Here is an 18,099-nt window from a genome sequence, read left to right as displayed (position 1 = left end):
GCTTATCATCTTCCTCTGCTCGCTCCTGCACTTATACTTCCTCTTCACACTTCTTCTTTTCAATAAACATAAGTCTTGGTGTAATCACCGGAAATATCACTGCATGGATCAGAACAAAAACTTCACATTCACTTCTCCCACTGCAAACTGCATCATTATTTCCAGAAATAAACCAAACATACCTGGATAAAGGTGGTGACCACAGCTAAAAAAAGCTTCATGGTTTCATCTCTGTTATAGGTCATTCATATAAGAATGGTGGGGTCTGACACCTGGCACCCCTCATTGATCAGTTGGTTTCACGGGAAGCAGACGGCTATTTTTTCTGTATAGTGGCCAGACCAGATCTGCATTCGATCTACTTGATAAATAAACCTACATGTTCCCCCCCTTTGTATCATATTGCGCTGTCCTCTGTACTGTGATTGGTCTATGAAATGTGTCCGGTGTTCTGTCCATTTCTCAGAGACTGACCAGTCACCTGCCCATGGCCATAGAGATAAACTTTATGAGCACCAGTATATTCTTCCATTCTCATGATACCACTAGTATCCAGCAACGTTGTAACTATTTTCTAAAGTGCAAGGTGATGGAATTGGTAGAGGTCTGTTAGATGAGATGGATATGTTTACTTCATTCATTTTTCAGTGAGTGGCAGATCAGAGACAATGTCCGTGCAGAGTGCTAATGTATACTCTCATTTTGTGGTTGGATCTTTTGCTCTGAGTCTCGGTTCACTCTACTGCTCCAACCTGTGTTACTTACCTCTGTTAAACAAAAATAGAAAAGAACAGAGGTGTAATCAATTGATGGATCTTTAATTGATACGTTAAACCTCTGTTCTTTACTATTTTTTTTACAGAGGGAAGGAACGCAGGTTTGAACAGTAGCGTGGACTGAGCCTTATTGGAATTAAAAGCATAATTGTTTGTAACAACAAACTAAAGTAACAAACTAAACACTTCAACAATGAAGGGCTATTCATGTATCACACTGCCATCCAAAGTCACTGAGAGTTCAAAACAGTCTTGTCTGCTCTTCTAACGTTACGGTATAATATTAAAGGAAAGCTACCATTTGTTTTTATGCATTGTGAACCAAACATTCCTTGAGAATGCTGTAGCTACTCTGATGCACAAACATCTTAAAATCTTTTGTTTAATCCCTGATCCCAGCAGTTTTGCTCAAAAAACAATTATAAAATTCAGGACCTTGGGAAAGCTGGGTGCCATACATAAACACAAAACACACAAAGCTTCCTGAATTGCCCAGACAGGACTAATCAACCTGAGATGGATGACTCATACACAGCAGCTGGGGGATGGTGCAGCGTTTGATTACTTCTGCCTATCAGGGACAACAACGTGAATACAGCATTCTCTGGAGCAGTGCATAATTGGGGTAAGAGGAGAAGCGCCAGAACAGCCACAGGAGCGACAGAGACATTATCATAATTTTATAATTGTTTTTTCAGCAAAACCTCTCAGTTTAGGGATTAAACAAGATATGTTTCTGCTTCGTTGTAGCTACAGCATTCTCAAGGTATGTTTGGCTCATAATGCATAAAAACAAATGGTAGATTTCCTTTAAGGAGAGATCTTGGGCAAAACAGTCTCAAAAAATGATCCCCTATCCACAGGATAAATGTTATGCTGCGGGTTTTGAATCTCCATGTTGAAATCTGCTGTGGATTTGGCTGTGGCCAGTCTTTGCACCACTGCACCCACAGATAATTTGTTGCTGAAAAATGGAGCAGCGTCCAAATTCCCACATGGATATTATGCAGCACCACATCCCTTGCGTTTCAAGTCTAAAACAGACCTGTCCCATTACAAGTCCTTCCCTTGCATTGGCTCCTTGTGACACTCTCTGGTGTTACTGTTACATAGTAGCGCTGCCACTGCTGTGGTTATACAACATGTTGCACTTGTATACACAGCATAGTAAATAATTGCTGGTGGCCCCGATACGTCTCAGCAGCGGGCACAAGTCCGGGCTGAGGAGATTAATGGCTGCTTATCTTTGCTCCACTTGTGCGGATGATTGTTTGCTTCCTAGACAATGGCAGAGTTTTGTGTAGAGTGCCAGGTTGTAATATAATTCGGGCAGGTGGTAGGTATCCGTCACGGCTTAAATTGGTTGTTTATTGTCCCCATTTTACATCCTATCTATTGTGTTTATCAGGCCTCTTCATAGCATGGGAAATGCCTACATAGAATCACCACGTGGGGTCCGTGACTTTTTCATACATAACTTTTTGGGTCTACTTATATGCATTCACCTGCTTTAGGTGGGTACCTCTGTATTAGGTGTAGCTGTATGACATCTGTGTACTGCTGTATAGGTGGGCACCTCTGTATTAGGTGTAGCTGTATGACATCTGTGTACTGCTGTATAGGTGGGCACCTCTGTATTAGGTGTAGCTGTATGACATCTGTGTACTGCTGTATAGGTGGGCACCTCTGTATTAGGTGTAGCTGTATGACATCTGTGTACTGCTGTATAGGTGGCCACCTCTGTATTAGGTGTAGCTGTATGACATCTGTGTACTGCTGTATAGGTGGCCACCTCTGTATTAGGTGTAGCTGTATGACATCTGTGTACTGCTGTATAGGTGGGCACCTCTGTATTAGGTGTAGCTGTATGACATCTGTGTACTGCTGTATAGGTGGGCACCTCTGTATTAGGTGTAGCTGTATGACATCTGTGTACTACTGTATAGGTGGCCACCTCTGTATTAGGTGTAGCTGTATGACATCTGTGTACTGCTGTATAGGTGGCCACCTCTGTATTAGGTGTAGCTGTATGACATCTGTGTACTGCTGTATGGTCCGTGTATGAACCCTAAGGAAACACAATTTTGTATTCTGCTGAATGCTTGAGGCTGGAGGACACATTTAATGACTCACATTCTCATATAATGCACAATAAATATCTGTTTAGGATGTTCCAGAATACAGATGTGGAGATTTCTGGATTATTTCGGTTACTTCCAGCAGATGATTGACAACTATGAAAATGAGCAAAAAGTCTTGCCTGAAGATAGAAAAAATCTTCATTTTTATTCACATGTAGATGTGGCTTTGCAGTATTTGTAGCTATACAAATGCATCAAGATGCTTTAGATGTGGAACTTTAGATCAGTTTTGCGGCATGATTTTTCCAACCACTGATAAACAATGTTTTTATAAAATCTGATAGTGAGATGTTTGGAAGCTGTAGAAGTACATTGATGAAATTTATGGATTTAGTAACCCGGAGCTTGTATTGCACTACTATCTACATGGCTGTCAGCTTACATTCCAACCACGACACAGAGGGGGAGAAAGCGTGTGTGAACAAGTCCTAACAGCATGCGCTGCTTCTTAAACGTCACACATATTCACTAGATATCTGGAGCTGACAAGGTGCAAAAAAATCGGACGAGATATTCTGGATCTACGTAGTGATGGGAATTCCGGCTCTTCTTAGTGAGCTGGGTCATAAGAAGAGTCGGCCCTTCTGGCTCCTGAATGGCTCCCTATTAAATATATAGGGAGCCGCAGGCAAGTCAGCCACCCCACAACACACCACTTTTAACCCAATTTTGTCGGCTTAAAGGGGGCGTGGTGAGTCGTTTAGGGGCGGGGTTTAGTGACCCATCACTAGTAGGACGATGTATCTAAACTGTGATACCTGGTTGAGGTTTCCCTTACAGTTTGTTAATATGACTTTATATTACACAAATGAAGGCTATTGGGTGCCCAGTGACGTCATTGGATGCCCAGTGATAAGATGTTGGATTCCCATCTATATTGGTGGCATAGCCGTGCTATGTCTGTGTATTCTTTAAGGCTAGGGTCATATAGGGCAAACACAATGGGGGGGAGCCACTGGCAAGGTTGACCTGCTATGTTGTACCATAAAATCTCATTGGCTGAGATTTTTACTAAAGGTCCTTCAGGGTGCGGTCACGCGCGGCGTTTAACACATACATTTCAAAACGCACTGCAACAGCTGAAAAGAGTTTTGCCTAATTAAAATTGACGTTATTGTTTGCGTTTAGCATAACGTTTTGTAAAAAAGTATTTAATACTTTTTTAAAAAAATGTAAAAATATTTAGTTACTGCATGCATTTGTTAATACATTACATTAATACATATGTCAACAAATGCGTTAACAGTTGCATTTTGTAAACGCCATTTAGTTGGGCACATCTCTCTTCAGCTGACCCATTGGGGCACATTTGCTGAGGGCCATGCGCCAGTTTTCTGTCGGACTTTTCACGTTCTTTTAGGTGCAATCTGCTTGCACATGTATTTAAGAATTGTCTGAGACCCAGAGTACTGGGGTATAAGAACCCACAGCTAAATTGAACACCCTGACCCTGAACTTGCTGGGTGAAAATTGTATGAATCAAATTATTTTGGGTGAATCACGTGTCCACTTTCTGTATAAAGTGGCCTCCAAATGCTACCCTGATACCAGCTATTGGGGGAGTTAAGGATGGAGCATGTGGAATTCACCATCCCAATCCCTTTTATTCCCTGGATACTAGCTGTTGGCATATGCCTTCTCCATTCATTACACATGCACCCTCAGCCGAGCATTCAGCTATATAATGCCTAGTGGTGGAGCTTCAGTATTTGCTGATATAATATTTCACACTTTTTCTGAATACTGATGCGTTTATATAAGCGCAATGTAAACGCAGCAATATTAAGACTTCCGTATAGAAGAGTAATGCTGAATACATCCGGACCTATTACTAGGATGGATAACCTGGCATTTACCTGGGCTTGGGTACTATTTAGGTGCATTCTGTGCATCTTTCTCAGGAATGAAGGATAGTCTACCTACTAGTTTAGCTGTCTGTGTTTCTGGTCAGCAGATCCGCGTAGGTGTGGAGACATCTTTGTACATAATTCATTCACTTTCGGATTAGATTTAACCCCTTTCTTTTCGAGATGATGAGCCCTAATGATTTCCGGCGTGAGTAACCTGTGTGTAACTGAAGCTTCCTGTGTGTGGCAATGCCCGCTGGTTTCATCGGCAGGAAGCTGGTAAAGGGATTTGGCAAACAATATCGATGACAACATGGAAACCGCGGGGGATATTTCTGGTTTCAGCTTCCCACCTTAGATCTGTTGGTAGCACTGCAGTCAGATTGTTATTTTACCTGGAGCAGCCTCCTACTTCGACATGATGTTATCTGGGAACATTGCGAAAAGCTGCAAATTCCCCACATTCCAGTGTCCTCTGCCAGGTCCTGTGGAAAGAAATCACAGCAAAGCGTCTTCTCCACCCAGTGCCCAGACCGGCATGGAGCTGACTGAAATAGCAAGATAATTGTTTCCCTGCAGACATGTGTCCTAGAGTGGGAATTGTCATTGTAAAGCTGCTGGACTTGTGTTCTGACATATACTGTAGTGCTGTACTGTTTTGGGGATGATTATTATAGTGGGGGTAACAACAGGGTCTGATCAGTTATGAGGATGGGGTGCAAATGGAGAAGCAGGTTGTGCTTGGATACTGCTACTCCATCCCTATGGTCTGAAGAGACTAGAGTGTATTCTATTCAGTCCCCAAAATATGGTCTGCGTTTCAGCCATATCGCTGGGACTAAAGATGGCTCTCTGATCCATGTGCACATTTTCGTTTTTGTGTTTTTCCATTTTTCACTACCCATCTTTAAAAATCCTTTTTTTTTTTTCATTTGTTTTAATTTACAGAGCTGTAGTAAGGCTTTTTTTTGCTGAACAGATTGTAGTGAAAGTGTTTCATATTTCATGCTGCTTTCTAGGAAGCTGGAATAAAATACCAAATGCGATGGAATTGTAGAAAATCCGCATTAATAATAATAATAATAAAAATTCTTTATTTATATAGCGCACACAGATTACGCAGCGCTGCACAGAAATTGCCAAATCAGTCCCTGTCCCCAATGGGGCTCACAATCTAATCATCTCACCAGTATTTTTTTTTTTTTTTGAGTGTGGAAGGAAACCGGAGGATCCGGAGGAAACCCCCGCAAACAGGGAGAGAACATACAAACTCTTTGCAGATGTTGACGCATTTGCACCTTGTGAACACAATTTTTACGTCTTTCACTGTGTGAAAACGGCACCTCTACTTTATTCTTTGGGTTGGTACGATCACAGGGATACCAAATTTATACAGGTTTAATTATATATTAATAGATTTAAAAATATCAAAACTATTTTTACCCCCAAAATTTCTTCATATTGCCCTATTCTATTGCTAATAATTTTTTGCATATTTCCGGCTGTGAAAATACCCTGAACCTATTAATCAAAAATGATATGTACGCGCCATTTTCTACTTTTAGATGGTGGATTTTTTCATTGACTCTGGGTAATTTCAAAACAGACTTGAGAATACTTAAGAATTCTGATGACTTAACATCAAATATTATTTTCCTGTAAATCCCAGAAGTTTGATTAGGGAAATACTTTAACACATCTCCATACATTATGATGCAGATGCCACCTCACTAAGGGGGGGGGGGGGTCCGATGGCTGCAGACCTGGGTATTGTTGCTGTTGTACAATTTTCTGTCTCAGCAGCTGAGAAGACGAGGACGGAGGATTTAAATAGCTTCTGCCTCCATTGACCTCTGTCAGTGCTGCCACCTGCTCCGCCGGCTGCTTCCAGCGCAGTCACACTGACCCAGTGACTTCTGTGCTACTGATCCGTCTGCCTGTCATACTGTATCTGCTGTAAAGATAAGCCCTGAACGCTGTCATAATACCACTAGATCAAAGGTGATCTCTCATAGGGCTGAGTGACAAAGTACAAGGCTGTGCCCATTCAGGTAAAGATGGCTGAGATGTTATATAAAATATATTTTTAGTATTTATCTCCCAATATACTGTAATCGTTACCAGAGTTGTACATTGTTTCCTGTTTTTAGCACATATTCTAGTAAAACCACATGTGCAGGACAATTAGCATTAAAAATTGGGCCTATAAAATAAAAACAAATAAAAAATCTAAATAGTCAGGCCAGAAAACGTCAGTCCATTGGTCTTAAGGGACATTAGTCAAGCCTGGATGTGGTTAGTCCAATGGTCCTTTGGGACATTATTCAAGTCAGGACAGGGTCAGCCCAGTGGTCCCATGGGACATTAGTCTAGCCTGGAGGGGTCAGGCCAGTGGTGCCATGGGACATTTGTCTAGCCATGAGGGGTTAGGCCAGTGGTCCTACGGGACATTAGTCTAACCCGGAGGGGTTAGGCCAGTGGTCCCATGGGACATTAGTCACACCTGGAGGGGTTAGGCCAGTGGTCCTATGGGACATTTGTCTAGCCTGGAGGGATCAGCCCAGTGGTCCCATGGGACGTTAGTCTAGCCTGGAGGGATCAGCCCAGTGGTCCCATGGGACGTTAGTCTAGCCTGGAGGGCTCAGCCCAGTGGTCCCATGGGACGTTAGTCTAGCCTGGAGGGATCAGGCCAGTGGTTCCATGGGACGTTAGTCTAGCCTGGAGGGGTCAGGCCAGTGGTCCCATGGGACATTAGTCACACCTGGAGGGGTTAGGCCAGTGGTCCTATGGGACATTTGTCTAGCCTGGAGGGATCAGCCCAGTGGTCCCATGGGACGTTAGTCTAGCCTGGAGGGATCAGGCCAGTGGTTCCATGGGACGTTAGTCTAGCCTGGAGGGATCAGCCCAGTGGTCCCATGGGACGTTAGTCTAGCCTGGAGGGATCAGCCCAGTGGTCCCATGGGACGTTAGTCTAGCCTGGAGGGATCAGCCCAGTGGTCCCATGGGACGTTAGTCTAGCCTGGAGGGATCAGGCCAGTGGTTCCATGGGACGTTAGTCTAGCCTGGAGGGGTCAGGCCAGTGGTCCCATGGGACATTAGTCACACCTGGAGGGGTTAGGCCAGTGGTCCTATGGGACATTTGTCTAGCCTGGAGGGATCAGCCCAGTGGTCCCATGGGACGTTAGTCTAGCCTGGAGGGATCAGGCCAGTGGTTCCATGGGACGTTAGTCTAGCCTGGAGGGATCAGCCCAGTGGTCCCATGGGACGTTAGTCTAGCCTGGAGGGATCAGGCCAGTGGTTCCATGGGACGTTAGTCTAGCCTGGAGGGGTCAGGCCAGTGGTCCCATGGGACGTTAGTCTAGCCTGGAGGGGTCAGGCCAGTGGTCCCATGGGACATTAGTCTAGCCTGGAGGGGTTAGGCCAGTGGTCCTATGGGAGATTAGTAAAGCCTGGAGGAGTCGGGCATTAGTCCCATGGGACATTAGTCAAGAATGGAAGGATCAAGCCAGTGGTCCTATGGGGCATTAGTCAAGCCAGAAGGGGTCAGGCCACATGTCGTAAGGGACAATAGTCAAGTAAGAAGGGGTCCGGCCAGTGTGACTCTTCTCACTAGTGTGAATCCAATTTCTTTTGTTCAGCTATAGGCTGTATCTCCCAGAAAATAGAAGGACATCATTGTGATCCTGTGTCTGTCCTGGATAACAGGTTGCGGAGGGCTTGGTGGGCCTAAATCCTCATGACCAATTGCTTTATAAATTGTCTGAAATGTAGGGTAGTGTTTCTGAGCTCTGGGACCACTACTGGCCTGACTTTTATGACACGGTAGATTGACAGATTATATGGAAGCCTCTTTGGAATCCATATGAATTGGTGTATATCCTCTGTATTGTGCGGATCAAGAGATGCCTAGTACTTGCCCACCACACTGAATATACTTGTCTTATTCACAAAATCCCTTACACGTTCCATACAGTGTTTGGGCCATTATCTATCCACCCATCCTTTTTTCGGATTTCACTTATCATTTTTATACATTTGGTCTTTTCTTATGTTTTGAGATGTGACAGTCCCGGGGGTAGGAGGGCAGGAAATTAAGATTTTGATTGTTTTATACTTTAGATTTTTAGTCTCGACTACATGCAATATATTTCACAATGGAATTCTAAGAAATTCAGGAATTTCCCTATTGGTTTCTAACCACATCATTTTTTCCGGTGACCTACTCCAGCTGCTGTATGTGGGAAAAGGATTTGTGTAGGTTGTATAAATGGATTCTCTCCACATTCTATATTACAGAATCCCGGAGCTGTGATTGGTTAATATCTTCACTTTTATAAATCCTATGAATATGAAGTCTAAAGTATTGATGGATATGTTCTGACTTCTAGCTGGTAATACAAGTCATGCTGCAGTTGTGATCAGTATGCTTGGTCTGTATAGGACTATACTGATAAGTGACTACTATATATTGGTGGCTCCTATAGTCAGCAGATGACCTTCCATTGTCAGAGGCTTTGTTTGCATATGAAAAGAGAGGAATGAAGTTATCTCAGAAGTGTCCTCAGGCCACACCATGTGAAATGTTCCATTGACATCACTCCTCTCCTCCACCTACTTCATAGATGATCCAGATGGAGGATGCAGAATAGGCTCACATGGATGCTTCCCTGGCTCCATATTGTTCACATTCCTTGAAAACAATGCAGATTACTGTGCCTTGGTTATATTATTCCTTATGTTATATAAATGGATAAAAAAATTGTACACGCAGAGGAGGGGGGGCTATGTACGTAGAGATCTTATTAGAGGATGTGAGCTCAATCAAGTTCTGGGACCAAGGCTTCAGATTGAGTCGCATGACAAATACCATGTCAACCAGCAGCCCAGGTTATAAATTATTGATATTTGTTGGGGGCTCTTCACCATTGTATTGGAAGGTAACCTTACAGTCATTGAAGTCTATGGGGAGCGGAAGGTGAAAATTGAAAGTCTAACTAAAAGCCACAACATAGGCCGAATCCTAATGTATCATCAAAATCAAGCATGGATAAATTAGAGGCACTTACTTATAGCTTCAGGCAACATGACCGTGGTAATCTTCTTATATTTGTTATTCATGGGCTCCTTCCTTCTAAAAGCAACTTTTATAATTATGTTAATGAGCCTGAAGGGCTCCTAGAGCCCCTTCTTACTGCACAGGGAGTTTCAGCAAAAGTGAAAGGGTTAAGTGCTCCTTGCACACTGTAACAGCCTGTTCATGGAGGGACTCTGGGAACTTCCCCAGTAGCCCATACCATAATGTTCAAAGTTGATTTTAGAAGGAATGAAGGCAATGGATAACAAGTATAAGAAGATAACCACAGTTACAGTGCCTGGATCTATGAGTAAGGGGGCATTTACATGGCCATGTGCTCGCCCATTCCATATCTTAGGCGAGCACAGGGCCGGGAGGAGGAGGGGTGAGTGCCCTTCACTTCTCCTCCCTCCAGAGGTAGACAATTGGCCCCGCCATGTCCTATATTTTGTGGTGCTTCTGCCCGATACGGTGACTGTGCATTGACCAGGAGCCATAGAAGTCCATGGGGGCCATGATCTGCCCCCAGATCACTGCCCCCATAATGGCCATGTGAATGAGCCCTAAGTGCCCCTGGTTTATCATGCTTGGTTTTCATGGTAGATTTCCTTTAAAGTCAATGGAGCTATTTACACACCGGTTATTTTCACAGACCAGTGGTCCCCCAGAATAAAAGGTTCGCAAGCGTTACTTTTCTATTCGCTATTTCACTTAAACCCTTTTATCAGCCATATCGGTCTATGAGCTGTAAAAACAATGGACTTCATAGTTATGACTGTAATAATTGATGGAAAATATGACAGCAGGAGATAACTCTATGGGGAACGGATGATCTTCCATATTTAGTTTTCATCATCCTCTTTAATAAAGCAAAAGTGTAACTGAAAAAATAGCAGAAGTGTGAAGTGTGAGCCCCTGAGGAACAAAACCTGGATTACAGGTTTCATGGTCCGCAGTACGGAGGATTCAGTGGGCGAATCCGCTCTAGGAGACCAGGCCTCCTGCCGGTCAGATCTTATCAGACTACTGACATTGTAGAAGAGCACTAGTGCGAATATCTGCTGACAGCTCCTGCTCTAACAGGCTGCCGTGACTTGATCATTTCCCCTTGACAGTCAGGGTGTAATCATCCCTTAAACTATGACAGGTTTTTGCTTTGTCTCTATTTCATGTCAACATAAACTTTATACCATTGAAGATACCAATAAATTGAGAATCTCACCTTGAGAGACAACTGTGTGTGTTCTGAGTGTGCCTAATAAAGAGTCCTTCATTGTTTCCTCCTGTTATGAAAATTAAGTTGTAAGGTCACGGAAATCTACTATTAAAATCCATGATAAACCAACACATACTCATAGGTCCAGGCACTGTGACTGTGGTAATCTTCTTATATGTGGACTATATATGGACTCCTTCCTTCTAAAATCAACTTTTAAAATTATGCTCATATGCTAGAAGGGCAATACCAGAGCCCCTCTGTGCTGTAGCTACATACGCTTTTAGACTGTCTCACTCCCGCCCCCCCCCCCCTGATCCCTCAGCAGTTTCCTCCTCCCTATGACATGATGTCATCTTACACAGTGGGAAGGATAAGTGCTCCTGCACAGTGTAACAGTGTAAAGCTGCAGCACAAAGAAGCTCTAGAGCTCTTCATGCTAATTAGCATAATTTTTAAAGTTGATTTTAAAAGGAAGGAGACCATGGATAACAAATATAAGAAGATTACCACAGTCACAGCATCTACGAGTAACTGGTTTATCATTCTTGATTTTGATGGTAAATTTTCTTTGAACTATTTGTTTTTGTTCTAAATACGTTTCCAAGTGATCTGTTCAGTCTAACACTAGACCTATCCTGCAGCGATTTATTTTTGATCCCCATGGGTCTACATCCCGACCTGCCTTACTGTTTCTCATGGTCGCTAACCGGAAACAACATTGTGGCCTTTCAATGTTAACATCTGTATTCCTTATTTTCGAGCTCAGTGTCTTGCAGCTGAATGCCCTGTGTTATTATTGTGGTCTTGGACAAACAACAACTTGGATTTGGTTTATTTAATTTCACATCAGTCTGTAGAAAATATTCTGCCATGTATTTTTATTTCCGGTTTTGCATTTTGGATGTAGCATTAGAAATTGTTGTGACCGTGATGGAACTTAATCTTTGCTACATCTGTATTTCTATGGGTCCGTTCACATGATGGGATTTTCCGTTGGAAAAAAAGTTTTTCCACTGAAATCAATGGGAGGCGGCGGTGCCTTATAGCTGCTTGCGACATTTCTTGCCAAAAAAGAAGCAACATTTTCAATACTCTAAGCAGGATCTGGGAAGAATCCGCTTGGAGTATAAGGAATGTCGGTCAAAATCCATTATGTTAAGCCCTACAGTGGGTTTTTATCTGGTATTTGATACCAAATTTCCAAATACCTCTATGTGAATGAACTCTTACAGATTGGGTTACTTTATGACAAGAGAACCGCAAGGGGCGATCATTTATCTCTGCTGACTCCCCAGACCCCCAGTACAAAGCTGTTATCACTAAGCAAATTGCATGGTCAGATGATGGGGGCGATTTTAATTCTGCTAATAAAATCTGCCAGACTTAAAGGGAACCTGTCAGCAGAAATTGACCTAATAAACCACTGCCAATATGTCGGCAAGCAGCTAAACCACTTCCAGATTGTTTCTCTTTCATGGCCCAGTGTGGAGGCATCATCCACAAAATCAACTTTGAAGTGTGATGTAAATTTGTATTATAAAGTCAAGGAGGCAGAGATTTTAACACTGAAGTTAAGCTCGCTCTTCCTCAGAAAGCCCCCTACACTGTGGTCTGTGGTCCAACGTCCAGAGACATCACCAAACTGATCTCCTGACGTCCGATGCATGATGTCAATCACAGAGGAGGAGGCGTTCAGAGTTTCCCCTCCTTGACTTCAGAGTTAAACTCTCCTCCTCCTTGACTTTACACAACCAATTTACAGCTTACTTCAAAGTTGATTTTCACATTGATGCCACCACACTGGGCCATGAAAGAAACCATAACTAGAAGGTGTTACGCTGCTTGACAATATTCTAGTAATGTTGATGACAGGTTCCCTTTAAATGCAAAATTTGGATGATTGTTTGTGAAAGACTTCTAGCATTATAGTCCCCTTCTTCCTGCCGAAAACGTACAGTAGAGTGATGCACGGGCTCATAGCATTGTAGCCCCTTTGCACTTGTTGAATACATAATCATCACACAGGACAGTGATGCAGGGACTCCTAGTATTATAGCCATCTTTCTCATGCTGAAAAAATGATCAATGTACAGGACAGAGACTCATTGCATTGTAGTCGTCTTTCTCATGCTAAAAACATGATCAACTTACAGAAGAGTGATGCAGGGACTCCTAGCATTATGGTCATATTTCTCCCTCTAAAAACTTGCTCACTGTAGAAGACAATGATGCAAGGACTCCTAGCATTCTAGATGAGTCTGAGTGCATGCACACTGTTCGGTTGAGGAAAAATGACTGACATGTGATCCAAACAAGAGGCCTTCAAGGTTCATCTTTTTAATGCAGTTATTGAAGACAAATCCAAGTATAAGCCACAATGGGAGAGTGGTTTATAACATATAATTGTTTCTCTTCCTTTTCTTCAACCTACTGGCTTTGGGTTCAAAATTTGTATGGGGAAAAAAACCCTAAATTTGTTCGTGATCTGTTGTATTTGAGGATATCCTGACTTTGTTTTTACTAAGCTAAGCAATGCCGCAGGTACCTATCCACTGCTAATCTTTCAAGTTCTACAGAGATCTCATGCCAATTGTCAAACGTTTTAAGTCTGCCAGCTCTCTGCCCACTAATAGTAGAGAAATTTGGGAGCAACGCTCAGACCTTCTTCAGGTCATTGTACATAGTCTATAGATATTTATAGCTGTAATGGGTCAGTGGGCCAGAACTAGGCATGTCACCTCTTTTTATGTACAGTAAAAAATAATTTCCATCTGACTGTACGGTTTTATTATCCCCAGCATTACACATGGCCCAGGAATCTCATCTATTCCTTGCAGGAATTCATGGGTCAGATACCCTGCACGAGAGAAGCATGTAAAGAGAAGTTATCTATTCACCGCATTGTCTATGACTGCAGCGTGCTGGCAGGAGGACAGGGTGGCACAGATTCAGCACCATGCAAAAAGCCTGGCACCTGCCATGAAATTTTGTTATAAACCCTTTCAACTCCAAGCAGATGTTTCATAATGATGTGTGATAAATGGTGCATATGTCTTGACACACGCTATATATCTATGTACTGTGTGTGTGTATATTATTAGATCTGTATAGTGTCAACATCTATCTATCTAATCTCCTGTAATCTCACATTGTTCAGAACCATTAATAAGTGCCTATATCCTGCTATGGACCTATACTATACCTTGCGGGGTCTCCAGTTTTGAAGCATATACAAAGATTTCAGCCCAATATTGAGCCATTTAGACCAATATTAAATTGATGTATTCAGTAGGACCTGACAGGAGCCTAAGGGTGGGGTGTTGCCTCGCCATACATCCTGAAGCAATGTGCACTTGTATTCTACACGGATGTTTACTCTTTGTATAGTATTAAGTGTTCTTGCCAGTGGGGGGAAATTCTTTCATTCTTTTCCTGCTATTTATTAATGAATACCTCCCAGAATTACCTGGCGTTGCCCATATATTGCTGTGTACAGCTCAGGGAAGAGCCGTCTTTCAGCATGGAGTATCTATATGGTTATAAATTATGGATCCAATTTCTATAGGTTGAAAGTGACGGAAACTAATAGTTTTCTATTTCAGGATCCATTAGCACTGATGTCCATGTACAGAGGCCACCCTCTCGCATGCCTCCTATAACAGAAAAGCTTCTGCCGCAGCCTGTAAATTACATTAAAGTACAGGCAGTCTAAGGTTTGTTCTTATGTTGAATTTGTATGAAAGTCGGAACTATATATATATTATTGTTCTAAATTATAGTTCCAGACAAAGAGGGAGACTTATCATTAGTCCTATGTAGCTTCTTGGCGTATAATTGTCGCAAATTTTTGCGCAAACATCGTTTTCGCGTTTATTTTAGCCAGAGAAAAACCAAACTCTAAAGTCACGCAATGGCGGAAAAAATACACCATAGAGTATGCAAAACCACATTTATCTGAGAATTTTCAAAAGAACGCAAATTTAATCGCAAAACTACACCAGGAGGTTGTGTATGTGGGTCCATTGCTACTACAGGGGGGAGATTTATCTCAAACTTGCACAATTTTGAAGTTTTTGCTCAATTTTATGTTTGAGGTATCTGAGAATTTCCTGTGCCAAAACATCGCAAAAAGGCAGAAATTGGGCAGATGTTATACGTGTGACTGGTGCAGTATATTTGCATAGAGCACACACTTCGGAAGGCATTTAACACTGCACATACACCGGGCTATAGATCCGACTGGTGAAAACCTGCCACACATAGACAACTGCACAAAATCCTGTCTAGGGAAAAATGTTTTTTTATGCCCCAATGACAATTGGAGTTTCAAGATTTTTAGCTGTAATTGGACCAAGGATTATCAATTAAACTTCATTACAGACACTTTACAGCTTGAGACTATAGTAACATCCAGAGAGCCTCACCAGAGGTCACAGAGGGAGAGGCGTCCCTCTTTATTTAGGGGTCGTCTGTAAGTTGGGTGTCCGTAAGTAGGGGACTGCCTGTAATATAACCATGCATAGACTATAAAACTAAATGGGGAATCCATTAAGTAAAAGTTCTCCATTTCTGTTTTCTCCTGTAATGGAGAATGACAGAAAGGAAATCAAAAGTGTAGGCCCAGCATTTTGATTCAAAGTTTTAGAAAACGGTGGGGTGGACTTCCAGTGTAGATTGCATAATAAAAATATGTCGTTCTTGCCCTGTAGCACATTGAAAGGAGGCCGTTTTGGCCATTCACAGTCTTGGGTATTGGACCTGGAGATATGTGTAACCATAGCTTTGTGTGTATTGTTAGTAGCAAAAGGACTGTGAAAAATGTATTTATATTCCAGGATTGCAGCTGGATTCAGTTCACTTTGGAACACCACCCCTCTCACTGGAGTCACTGCTGTAGTATACAAACAGAAGCAGCTAAAGGCATCTCATGCAGCATATATCACTGGCAAAGTTAGTGCATTTTTAGAAAGTCTTAAAATTGGGTAGAATGACGATGTGTTCCAATGCTTTTTCGGTTGGAAATTTTACCCAAATTTTGTCATTGGTGCCAGTATTTACTTTGCTAGTTTTCTTTCTACATGTTTTTTCAGCTACATTTATAGTAGGGTCCTTATTTCCTTGCTGTACATTATGATGTGATCTATGTATGATGTAACACATTCATGTCTGGACAGCATGAGATCACTTATCCCTTGCAGGCTTGTTTATGCGATAGAACAGACGGTAATGTACCGGCCATACACGATTACTCATACGTTGTCATACAAACCCTCATGATTTGTGAGTCTTGTTTTGAAGCAATGTTGTGCCAGCAGCTGGCACCGGGCCTGTGAATTGCTTGTAGTCAGCCCTCTAATATGCCACGGCTTATTTCTAATTAGAATGTCCATGACTTGTTTTCTCCTCAAAATGAAAATAGGGAAATGACAGATGAAAACATTGCAGAGATTGCTTCGTGCTTAGTGTTTTTCTGTGATGGCTGATAACACAATCTGTGCTTTCATTTCCTTGATGGTTTTTGCACATTACAGATGGCGGCCACTTGCTCATTCCCACCACCATTGCAAATAAAACCTTATGCACACAGGTGAATTTTGGCAAGGAAAGTGAATAAATATAGAAGCTGATGTTGTGCCTAATTCGCACCTAATCTGGCAAGAGAAAGCTTGAAGTGTGTTTTGCTTTCATCCTTAGTTTTTGGGGTTGTTTTGTATTAGATACTAGATCACTTTACGCTCAGTTTGTATATTTTTCCAGGTTTTGGTCTGAGTGTATGGTGTGAACTTGCACATTGTTTTCTGTCCCGTTTTGACCATTGTGGGGTGAAACATCTTGGCCGGTGCCCATAAATCCCTTACAAGGATGATTTCAAGTTCAGAGGAGTGGTGTGAACCTATGAAATGGTTGCCAGGGGTGGCACTCGGAGCCCTCTCTGTGGGCACCCAGGCCATCATTCCTGCAGAGAGTTCACCAGACAAGGAATCTACCTGCAACTTTGGCTCCCTGGGACTACAGGAGGAGGGAGAAGCTGTGGACAGAGCTGGACATCCTTGGCTGCCTGAGACTAAAGGAGGAGGGAGAAGCTATGAACAGAGCTGGACATCCTTGGCTGCCTGAGACTAAAGGAGGAGGGAGAAGCTGTGGACAGAGCTGGACGTCCTTGGCTGCCTGAGACTAAAGGAGGAGGGAGAAGCTGTGGACAGAGCTGGACATCCTTGGCTGCCTGAGACTACAGGAGGAGGGAGAAGCTGTGGACAGAGCTGGACATCCTTGTCTTCCTGGGACTACAGGAGGAGGGAGAAGCTGTGGACAGAGCTGGACATCCTTGTCTTCCTGGGACTACAGGAGGAGGGAGAAGCTGTGGACAGAGCTGGACATCCTTGGCTGCCTGAGACTACAGGAGGAGGGAGAAGCTGTGGACAGAGCTGGACATCCTTGCCTGCCTGAGACTACAGGAGGAGGGAGAAGCTGTGGACAGAGCTGGAGATCCTTGGCTCCCTGGGGCTACAGGAGGAGGGAGAAGCTGTGGACAGAACTGGAGATCCTTGGCTCCCTGGGACTACAGGAGGAGGGAGATGCTGTGGACAGAACTGGAGATCCTTGGCTCCCTGGGACTACAGGAGGAGGGAGATGCTGTGGACAGAGCTGGACATCCTTGGCTGGGGGGGGGGGGGCAAGAAATTGCGGACATTGTAGGATTATCAGTGGAGCTCCGGAGATTGTTCCTGTTCTAGAGAACCTGGTGTTCTGGAGAACGTGAATGGAAGCTACAATTATAATCAGAATTTTCCCAGCTTTTTTTTATCACCATTGCTGATATAGAGGTTAACGATTTGATTATCAACAATTAATTAACAGCCAATTCGAGCTTATTCCCTGCTGCTCCATTCATTACTGTGGGAGCATTGGTATTGTGATCTGTGGGAAGCCCCACCTATCGTGTGAATACACCCCCTCTTGTGGATAATGGATAACAATGAAACTTGGCACAACCCCTTTTACATCAAATTATGAATACAGGTGGTCCCCTACTTAAGAACAC

The 18,099-nt window shown here is 43.0% G+C and overlaps 1 protein-coding gene across 4 annotated transcripts in view; it reads left to right on the top strand.

The window, feature by feature from the left end:
* The window catches only part of PIK3CB (phosphatidylinositol-4,5-bisphosphate 3-kinase catalytic subunit beta), a 98,358-nt gene that overhangs the window by 1,793 nt on the left and 78,466 nt on the right, over window positions 1-18,099 (top strand). The window contains exon 1 of one of the 4 annotated variants that reach the window (XM_072143332.1): window positions 6,568-6,815. The exons of the other annotated variants lie outside the window; for them this stretch is intronic. The gene's annotated coding sequence lies outside the window, so the exon portion shown is untranslated. Of the gene's footprint in view, window positions 1-6,567; window positions 6,816-18,099 lie in introns of those variants that run through there. 4 annotated transcript variants of the gene reach the window in all.

Source organism: Engystomops pustulosus, chromosome 3, assembly GCF_040894005.1.
Source record: "Engystomops pustulosus chromosome 3, aEngPut4.maternal, whole genome shotgun sequence".
NCBI classification, from domain to species: Eukaryota; Metazoa; Chordata; class Amphibia; order Anura; family Leptodactylidae; genus Engystomops; species Engystomops pustulosus.
This window is presented reverse-complemented; position numbering and strand designations above follow the sequence as displayed.